The sequence below is a fragment of the Macrotis lagotis genome, chromosome 1 (genome assembly GCF_037893015.1).
Source record: "Macrotis lagotis isolate mMagLag1 chromosome 1, bilby.v1.9.chrom.fasta, whole genome shotgun sequence".
NCBI lineage: Eukaryota > Metazoa > Chordata > Mammalia > Peramelemorphia > Peramelidae > Macrotis > Macrotis lagotis.
In genome coordinates this window covers 512,018,930-512,030,275 of record NC_133658.1, presented here as the reverse complement: position 1 = coordinate 512,030,275, position 11,346 = coordinate 512,018,930, and the positions used below count along the sequence as shown (strand labels likewise).

At 41.2% G+C, this 11,346-nt stretch overlaps 1 pseudogene; it reads left to right on the top strand.

Moving 5' to 3' along the window:
* The first annotated feature begins 4,805 nt into the window (after positions 1-4,805).
* On the top strand, positions 4,806-7,227 carry LOC141505033 (CCR4-NOT transcription complex subunit 10-like; annotated as a pseudogene).
* Positions 7,228-11,346: the final 4,119 nt, after the last annotated feature.

Below are 11,346 nucleotides of genomic sequence, written 5' to 3'. Positions count from 1 at the left end.
TCCATCAGAGAAGATGACCAAAAACAAAAGCCTAGTCACTGGCCTGGCTGGCTAGAATCCTTTGAAATTCCTCAAACTATCCATTGTTGCTATTATTGACCTCATCAATGCTGGAGACATCCAGAGTCAGTGTTGCCTTGGCCTGCAGGTACCAGCGTTAGGTACCCCAGTGACAGTCTCCATAGCAACACTCTTTCTTGCCAGAAGGTGCAGAAATAGTATTTAGCTTTCAAGTAAACTGAAGAGTAGCACTCAGTGCTTGACTGCAGCAAAGGGGAAGCACCAAGAAAATTTCCAACACCCATAGTGGTACTGAACCTTTGTAGAAGGAGCAAGCAGTGTACCCACACGACAATCAATGTTCTTACAAAGGGAGATGGTGTTCAGGCTCTAGCACAAAGGTATAGAGGAAATGTGTTAGACACAGAACAGTGAGACAACAAAGGAGCATGGTGCCATGGTGGCATGGGCCATGGTGAAGATAGACTCATCAAAACATTTTGCTTATTGCAATCAAGAAGTGACACAGCCCCTCCACAATGTTGCCAGGACAATACTCAGTGACTCAGTGAAAACTCCTTCCTGGAGAAGACTTAGGAGACCAAGAGATGAAATTATTGAAGAAAAAAATTTCTTGCTTTTTGCTGTATATTTACTTGCTTTTTTCTATATAAGTACCAAAACCTCTCAAAAGAAGGAAATCTCTCAGCAGAGGCCTTTAAAGGAGAATATGTTTAGTGTTCTTTCCCAGTTTCCCACTATATGACTCCAAGTGGGAGGTCCTGGTTGATGGACCAGATAATAATGAATAAGTAGGTAATTCTTTGTATTGAGACTAGTAGCTGGACAGGTGGCTTGTATAAAGAAAATGGTATACCCTTAATGTACTAAGTCACCTAACCCCAATTGTCTTGCATCTGGGACTATCTCTGTCATCCTAAGTCCTATCTGGCCAGTGGACCCAGATAGCTCTGGAGGAGAAAGTGAAGCTGGTGACTTAGCACAACCCCTTTCACACAAATTCAGTTCAGCTGCATGCCATGGCTTCATCCCTGTGATTTCATGGTCTTCTTCAAAAATGAAGGAAACACCTTACTGAAAATATCCCTAATTGATGATGAGGACTAGTAACTTTGACACAATTGTCATTTTCTCTACTGTGGTCCTGTTGTTCATAGAGTTAATGAGTGTTTAGCTTCATAACCTTATATGAGGAGATGGAAAGTGATTAATTACAAGGACTCAAATGTTAAGATTCAGCACTTGGTCCTTTCACAGGAGGGCAGTGAAGTCTGAAATTCTTGATCTTATTCTCCCATAACTTCAGTCTAATTACTCTTTTTCTCTTCCTCTCTTTCTAGTTTTGTTTTTCTTTTATCTTTACTAGATTTCCCCCCTTCATGTATTACTTATACTAGACTTCTCTTATCCTTGAAAACAAGGTTGCCAAAAAGACTTGGGGGTAGAGCAAAGATGGTGGCATGAAGGCAGGAATTCCCAGAAACTTGTTCCCTGCAAAACTCAAAAACTGTAAATTATGACTCTAACCAAAATTTAAAGGGGCAGAACCCACAGAAAGAATGAGTTATACAATTTCCAAGTCCAAGGCAACTTAGGAAGGGTCTGTTTCACTGGGGTGGGGGGGAGGGGGAGTTAGAAAAAGCCAGTGTGAGTGCAGCCATAGTCACAGCAGCTGTAGCTGGACTGAATACATAGATCCTGGGGGTTCCTGGCTCCTTGGCAGAGAGAGCAGTTTCCAGACCTCCTGGTCCAAGGATCACAGGGAACAGTTTAAAGGGTTGGTGAGAGAATTCTGCTGCATCAGAGTGAGTGCAGAGTGAGCACAGGCCTCAGAGCAACCCTGCTGTGAGAATTTGCAGTGGGAATCAGGGAAGGCAGCCTGTACCTCCAGAGAGCAGCTCACAGATGGTAAGGAGCTCTGGGGAGACTGCAGAGATCCTTCAGCTCTCCCTGAGGCAGGACTCAACTGTTTGTCCATGCTGAAATCCAGGTTACAGTTTGGACTTCCATACTATCATAGCTGAGCAGGGACTCTCCTCACAGCTCCAGGGCAGAGGGGAGCATCTGTGGTAATCCACTTGTCAAAGCACAGGCAAGAAAGCAGTCAAAGCCTCTCATAAGACCTTGGAGGAATTAAAGTCCCAGTGTGGTGTCCCAACCCCCCCCCCCCCCAAGCCTTGGAAGTGTGATAAATCAATCATAGGCTGAGGAAATGGGCAAATAAAAGAAAAAGAAGAATTTGACCATAGAAAATTACTTTGATCCCATGGAAGACTCAGAAGATGACAAAATCAAAGCTTCTGTATCAAAAACCTCGAAGAGAAATAGAAAAATGGGTTCAGGCTATGGATGAGCTCAAAAAAGACTTTGAAAAGCAGTTAATGGAGGTAGATAAAAAACTAGGAGGAGAAATGAGAGCAATGCAGATAAATCATGAAAACCAAATCCAGCAGCTTGATGAAAGAAATACAAAAAAATATTGAAGAAAATAATGTTACAAACTGGTATAGGCCAAGTGGAAAAAGCAACACAAAAGGCAAATGAGGAGAAGAATGACTTTAAAAAAGCAGAATTGGCCATATAGAAAAAAACTCTCTGAAGAAAATAACACCTTCAAATTCAGAATGGAACTAAAGGAAGCTGATGACTTTGCAAGAAATCAGAAGAAATAAAACTACACCAAAAAAAAACACACAACAAAAATTAGAAGAAAATGTGAAATATCTCATTGGAAAAATAACCAACCTTGAAAACAGATCCAAAAGAGATCATTTAAAAATTGTTGGGCTACCTGAAAGTTACAACCAGAAAATGAGTCTAGACTTCATTTTTCCAGAAATATTACAGTATTTCAGGCCAAGATTGTGACGAGAAGACAAGAACTAAGTGCTCCTGGTCCCCTCTCAAAAATAAGATGAAGGGGCAGCTAGGTGGCACAGAGGATAGAGCACTGGCCCTGGAGTCAGGAGTACCTGAGTTCAAATCCAGCCTCAGACCCTTAATAATTACCTAGCTGTGTGGCCTTGGGCAAGCCACATAACCCCATTGCCTTGCAAAAAAAACTAAAAAAAGAAACAACATGAAAGAAACCTGTTAACAGAAATTTAACAAAACCCAGAAAGAGAAGCTAGGAGAAGAATGCTTAACCAACAAGGTCTGTCTCAGGGGACTGCGGGTGAACTGATAACAGAGACCAGAGGGCCAGCATAAGGACAGTAGTTGGGGGGGGGGGGCAGAAGACTAGCCTTAGCAGCAAAGGCTTTGGTAAGTGGCAAATCCAAGGACAAACTTCAGCAGTGGAATACTTGGCTGGGGGAAGAGGAGTAATGGGAGGGTAAATTCTAGCACAGAGAGTTTCAGAGCACACATGGAAATCAGTCAGCTGGGCAAGGGACTTGAGCTCCATACTTTTAGCAGAGCCCTCTTCCCTGAATGAATGGCAAACAGTCCCCCCACCCACTCAGGCTCAGGTGTAGGCAACAGTGTTCACTCAGCTGAAAGGGAGATTAACTCCCTCCACCAGGGCCCAGCCTATTGTTCGAGGTCAACATAGACCCTGTTGTTGAGGGCCTCAAACACTCCAGAGAAAGCAACCAGCACCCCTTCTTGGCCAGCCCTTGGAATTACTAAGCTAAGTGAACAAAACATCTAGGGTTTTCAAAAGCAAACCTCTGAGAGTCAGCCCTTCCTCCAGCATAACACCCTAGGAAAATGAAGAAAGGCCAGGCAGGAAAAGTGAGTCCATGGAGAAATACTTAGAAGAAATAGATTCTAACCCAGAGAGTAGCACTTCTGAGTAGAATATAAATTGGTCTCCAGCCCAGAAAGACTTCCTTGAAGAAATCAGGAAGCAGTTTAAAAATCAATTGGAAAAATTGAGAAAAGAAACTCATGAGAAAATTAACTTTTTGCAAGAGAAAATTAACATCTCACAGCAAGAAAACAAATCCTTGGAAAATACAATTGGAAAAATACAAAATAAGAATATTTCTCTCAGCTCCTCAGTTGGGCAAATGAGAAAAAGGAAATAATTCTCTCACAGCTACATTTGGGCAAATGGAAAACTCCTTCAAAAAAATTGACCAAATAGAAAAGGAATTGCAAAAGATAAATGAAGAAAATTCTTCCATCAAAAAAATAATGGAATCTGTGGAAACTAATGACTTCATGAAACAACAAGATTCTGTTAAACAAAAACAAAAGAACAAAAAAGAAGAAAATGTAAAATATCTCATCAGCAAAACCACTGACCTCAAGAACAGATCAAGAAGGGACAACCTGAGAATTATAGGCCTTATTGAAAACACTGAAGAGAAAAAAGCCTGCACTTAATATTACAGGATTTAGTGATGTAAAATTGCCTTGATATCATGGAACCAGAGGGCAAAATAATTATTGAAAGAATACATTTGATACCCTCCTGAAAGAGATCCTAAAATGAAAACACCAAGGAATGTTGTGGCCAAATTCCAGAACTATCAGATAAAAGAGAAAATCCTGCAAGCAGACATAAAGAAACAATTTAAATAGCAAGGAGCCACAGTAAGGATTATGCAGCACCTGGCTGCATCAACATTAAGGGATCGAAGGTCCTGGAATGAGATATCCCAAAGAGCAAGGGAGCTTGGAATGCAGCCAAGAATCTACTATCCAGCAAGGCTGGGACTTCTCTACCATGGGAAAAGATGAACATTTAATGAACCAGGAGACTTCCAACATTTCCTGATGAAAAGATCAGAACTAAATGGAAAATTTAGACATCAAATAGGACGCTCAAGAGACACATGAAGGGGGCAGCCCTGGCAGGGGGATTGTGGGAGATCTTTCCTCCAGCACTGGCAGGAAAGCAATCATCCCACTGTGGGAGCAGCCTGGGGCTTGTGGCTGTTGGTCCCGCTCCCGACAGGGTCACAGCAAGGCCCATGAAGCCTGGCACCACACCAAGTCAGTGGTCACCCCCACGGGAGTCTCAGCAGCACCAACGGCCAGGATGTGCGTGAAGCAGGCTGGGAAGATGACAGTGGACAAGGCCACAGGGCCAAAGACAGATCTTGTGGGGCACTCCATTAAAGACTTCCTTCCAACATCTAACCATTAATTACCCATTGTGTCTAGTTGTTCATCCAGTTCCAAATCTACATCAAGGAACAGAGAAACATGAAGGAACAGTTTCTACTGGGATCACTGATAAAGAGGAATTATCAAACAATGCCTTTCAAGCAATTATGACTGGGAATTATGACAGCTGCCTCCAGCACCTGGCTTGCCTGCAGGATATAAACAAGGATGACTACAAGATTGTGCTGAACACAGCCCTGGCTGAGTTTTGTAGAGATGAGCAGACCACCACTGATCACTTGAGAGCCACGCTGAACCAGCTGAAGAATCAGGTCCATTCAGCTGTTGAAGAAATGAATTGCTTAGATGATGTCAAAAATAGCATGCTCTAGTATAATCAAGCTGTTATTCTCTATTACCTGTGCCAGTATACTGAAGCAATAGCAGTCAGAGAGAAACTCTATCAGTTCATAGAACCTTGAAGAGAAGTTTGCCCAGGCTGCGTGTTTCTTGCTTGTGGATCTCAATATTCTAACCTACCAAGCTGAGAAAGTACTGCACCTCCTTGCCATTCTAGAAAAAAATTATCTCTCAGGGCAATCATAACAAAAATGGGAAGAGTAATGAGTCAGGAAACACTACCGGCAAAGAGGGATCAAATCATAAAGCTGAAAGTGGAACCTTGATAGAAGCTGCAAAGTCTAAGATTCTCCAGTATAAAGTGAGAGTCTATATCCAAATGAAGTTTCTGAAAGCTTGCAAAAGGGAAATCAAATCTATCATGAATACCACTGGAAATTCTGCTCCTTTGTTCCTTAAAAGCAATTTTGAATATTTAAGGGGCAATTATCGAAAAGCAGTGAAATAATTAAATAGTGCAAATATTGCTGAACATCCAGGATTCAGGAAAACAGGTGAAGAAATACTCAGGGAGGCCCATGTGTATCCTGCTGATAAATAAGTGCTATGAACTCCTGTACAACTGTTGCATCCAGTTGTTCCACATTGGCCGGCCCCTGGCGGCCTTCAAGTGCTTGATCAAGGCCATCCAGGTGTACCATTCCAATGCTCACCTGTGACTGAGGCTGGCCGAGTGCTGCATCACTGCCAATGAGGGGATTTCAGAACAGGTGACTAAAGGTCTTCCAAACAAAAAGGGTCCATCGTTGGGCAAGGCTATCATCAGAAGATTGTCCTGGCATCCCAGTCCATCTAGAATGCCATATATAATGATGGACAGTCTTACACTATTCCTGTAGCCAGTATGGAATTTGTGGCCAGCTGTCTCTGGAACACCTTGCTGCTGTTACCAGAAGACCAGCAGTACCAAAAACCAGAAAATGGGCCCAAGTCGAGTAATCAGTTGGGCAGGGGTGCTAAAAATGCTGCGAGTCAGGAGACTTGCAGCAGTAAAAGTCATGACGGAGATAAATTCATTCCAGCTCCACCATCTTCTCCTCTCAGAAAACAAGAATTAGAAAACTTAAGGTGCTCCATCCTTGCCTGCAGTGCTTATGTCGCTCTGGCCTTGGGTAACAATCTCATGGCTTTGAATCATGCAGACAAACTACTTCAACAGCCGAAGTTATCAGGATCTCTTAAGTTTTGGGGCCATTTATATGCAACAGAAGCCCTCATCTCTCTTGACAGAATCTCTGATGCCATTTCTCATTTGAACCCTGAAAACGTCACTGATGTGTCTTTGGGGATCTCCTCAAATGAGCAGGACCAAGGATCTGACAAAGGGGAAAATGAAGCAACAGAGTCTTCTGGCAAGCAAACACCTCAGCGCTACCCAAGCTCTGTCACTTCTGCCCAGACAATGATGCTGTTTAATCTCAGCAGTGCCTACTGTTTGCGCAGTGAATATGACAAGGCTTGAAAGTGTCTTCACCAGGCGGCTTCCATGATCCATCCTAAGGAAATTCCACCCAAGGCTATCAGCTGGCTGTCTACCTGGAACTACAGAATGGTAATACACAGCTGGCCTTACAGATCATCAAAAGAAACCAGCTGCTCCTTTCAGTGTAGACTCTGTCTGAAATCCGGAAGAAGCCGGTGTTCCTGTCTGCTCAGCCCATCCAGATGCCAGCTTCCCCCCCTCCAGGCAGAGGAAGTGACCCCAGGGTGTTTTGTAATGGTCAATAAAGGACGTTGCCTTGTAAAAATAAGAGACACATGAAAAAGTTAAAAAAAGGGTAAAGAAAAAACTACTATCCAGTAAGATGAAACTGGCTATATACCCCACCTGGGAGAAAGAATTGCATAACTCTTGAGAACTGTAACACAATTAGAGATAATATAATTAACCAGAAGTGATGGTCACTCAGGACTTATCTGTGAGACTGTTATCCAATGAGATGAAACTGGCTATATCCCTACCTGGGAGAAAGTCTCTAATAACTCTTGAGAATTATAACTCTATTAAAGAGAATTTGCTTAGCCAGAAATGATGGACACTCAAGACTTTTCTATGACTCAGAATGATTTCAAAACAATAGCTCCTTAAAAAGGGGAACAGTTAGGAAACGGGAGGAAGGAGGAGATTGAATGGGGGTAAATCTCATTACATTAAGAGGTAACAAAACACAAGGATGCCCATTATCAGCACTACTATTCAATATCAGATTAAAATGTTAGCTTCAGCAATAAGAGAAGAAAAAGAAATTTAAGGAATTAGAATTGGGAAGGAAGAGACAAAACTCTCACTCTTTGCAGATGGCATGATGGTATACCTAGAGAATCCCAATAAATCATCTAAAAATTCCTAGAAATAATTAACAACCTTAGCAAATCACAGGATATAAAATAAACCCTATAAATCCTCAACATTTCTATATATGACTAGCAAGATGCAGCAGAAAGAACTAGAAAGAGAAATCCCATTCACAGTAACCTCAGACAATATAAAATACCTGGGACTCTACCTACCCCGGTAGACTCGAAAACTTTTTGAAAACAAATTACAAAACACTTCTCACGCAAATAAAATCAGATTTAAATGACTGGGCAAACATCAACTGCTCATGGATTGGTTGAGCTTTTTTAATAAAAATGACAATTCTAGCAAAACTAAACTACTTGTACCTGGTGCCCTACCAATTAAAATTCCAAAAAAATTCTTTAATGAATTGGAAAAAAATTGTAACTAAATTAAAGGCAAGAATTTACAAGGATTCAATTAAAAAAGTAAAAAAGAAAGTGGCTTAGCCATACCAGATCTAAAATTATATTATAAAGCATCAGTCATCAAAACTGTCTGGTATTGGCTAAGAAATAGAGTGGTAGATCAGTGGAATAGACTAGGTGCAAAAGCAGGAAATGATTATAGTAATCTGTTGTTTGATAAACTCAAAGAGTCCAGCTATTGGGATAAAAATGCTCTCTTTGATAAAAACTGTTGGGAAAATTGGAAGTTAGTATGGCAGAAACTTGGATTAGGCCAATACCTCACACCCTATACCAAGATAAGATCAAAATGGATACAGGATTTAGACATAAAAAACCATATTATAAGCAAACTGGAAGATCAAAGAGTAGTTTAGAATAGAGAACACCATCTATATCCAGAGAAACAATTGTGTAGTTTGAACAAAGACTAAAGACTACTATAACCTTCAATTTAGGGGGGTGGGGAACCATTTTCTTCTTATGTAATTTTGCTATATCTTGTACTTTATTTTTCTTCCTTAAGGATATGATTTCTCTCTCATCACATTTGACTTAGATTAATGTATACCATGAAAGCATTGTAAAAACTAACAGAATGCTTTCTGTGTGGGTGGGGAGGAGGGAAGCAAGAATAGGGGGGGAAATTGTATAACTCAAAATAAATAAAATCTTTCTTAAAAAAAAAGAACTTAGCATAATGTCTCTCACATAGTAAAGGCTTAAGAACTATGTATTTATTGACTAACAAACAAAAAAAAAGAAATGATGTAGAAAAATTACCCTGAGATCCTAGAAGTAGAGGGTAAAATAGAAATTGCGAGAATTCACCAATCACCTCCTGAAAGATCCCAAAGAAAATGTGTCCAGAAATATTATAACAAACTCCAAAACTCACAAGTCAAAGAGAATTACTAAAAGCTGCCAGAAACAAACAATTAAACTACTGTGACTCTGTAGACAGGATTACACAGAATCTGGTAGCATCTATATTAAGGCTAATAGGCCTTGGAATATGATATTCTGAAAGGCAAAAGATCTTGGTTTACAACTGTGAATCAACTACCCAGCAAAACTAAACATTTTATTTTAAAGGAAAAATGGGCTTTAAATGAAACTTGTGACTTTCAAACTTTCCTATTTAAACATTCAGAGCTGAACAGAAATTTGGATCTCCAAATACAGGACTCAGGGTGAACCATAGAGTGGGTGGATGAGAAGAACTTACTATGAGGAACTTAATGATGTTGAAATGTTTGTATTCCTGTATGGGAAGAAGATACTGATAACTTATATGAATTTTCTCATTTATAAGAGCATTTACAAGAGCATATATAGACAAGACACAGGAAGAAGTTGAATATAATGTTATAACATAGTAAAGAGATGGAGTCAATTGGTGGTAAAGTACTGGAAGGAAGAGAAAGGAAAGGAAGAAGGGGCTAAAATATTTCACATAAAAGAGTCAAGAGGGGGTGGAGCCAAGATGGTGACAAGAGAGGATTGTCTCTTAGGTGCTCTCGTGCAAAACTTATAAACTAAAGACTCTAACTAAATTTTTGAGAGACAGAAACCACAGAGGGATTGAGTGAGGCAGTTCACCAACCCAAGGTCACCTGGAAAAGAGCAGAAAGGCTCTGCACCATGGGGTTGGAGGGGTAGCCCACCAGAGCCAAGGAACTTCAGCCTCCTGGAGGCAGCCTCAAGGAACTGGGAGCCAGGCTCACAGCAGGAGGGCAGTTTCCTGACCTACACCCCAGGGAGCATACAGGCACAACTTGGGGGATCAGTGGGGGTACCTCTACCAGAGCAAGCACATGAAGCCCAGCCCTCAGGACACATAGTGAGCAGCTTGGCCATGGCAGCCCAGATCCAGGAAACGGAAGCAGGAGCTGGTAAGCAGGAGCACCCAGGTCATGAGTGCTAAGCCTAGTGAGGGGAGTGGAGAGAGACTGCTGATCTCTGTCCTCTGTCCCTGGAATAGGACTCTGGGGCTCTGACTACATTCACATCCTGATCGCAGTCTAGGACCCTCACAGAACAGCAGGTGCCCCCCCCCCCACCTCAGCCCCAAGGCAGAGAGGGGCTCTTATGCTCATTCACAGACCAGGAGGGAAGACAGAGCCTCACACACAGAGATCCCTGTGGGGGGGTGTCCAAATAATACTCAAAAATTCAGGAAGCACCCCAAAACCAGGCTCAGGCTGGGGAAATGAGTAAGCAGAGAAAAAAAAGAGTAATACCATTGAGAAATACTTTGCCTGTGATCCCAAGAATGATCAAAACACTCAGTCTAAAGATGAGGAAAATACAAGCTCCTGCATCTAAAGACTCCAAGAAAAACAGAAATTGGGCTCAGGCTATGACAGAGCTCAAAAAAGACTTTGAAAATCAAGTAAGGGAGATAGAAGAAAAATTGAGAAAAGAAATGAAAAAGATGGAGGAAAAACATGAAAATGAATTCAGCTGCTTAGTCAAGGAGATCCAAAAAACTGCTGAAGAAAATAGCATGTTAAAAAGTAGCATAGATCAAACGGATAGAACAGTTCAAAAAGTTGTTGAGGAGAAGAATGCTTTAAAAAGCAGAATTGGGTCAGATGGAAAAAGAGATAAGAAAGCTCTCTGAGGAAAACAAATCCTTCAGAAGTAGAATGGAACTAAAGGAGCCTGCTGACTTTAAGAGAAGTCAAGACACAATACTTCAAAACCAAAAGAATGAAAAGTTAGAAGAAAATGTGAAACATCTCACTGAAAAAACAATTGATATGGAAAACAGATTTAGGAAAGATAATTTAAAAATGATTGGAATACCTGAAAGTCATGATCAGGAAAAGAGCCTTGACATCATTTTCAAAGTATTACTACAGGAAAATTGCCCTGATATCCTAGAAGCAGAGGGCAAAGTAGAAATGGAGAGAATCGCCTGATCTCCTGGAGAAAGAGATCAAAAAAAAAAAAAAACCCAACCCCCCAGGAATATTATAGCCAAGTTCCAGAACTCCCAAGTCAAAGAGAAAATATTACAAGCAGCCAGAAGGACACAATTCAAATACTGTGGAGCTGCAGTCAGGATCACACAAGACTGAGCAGCAACTACAT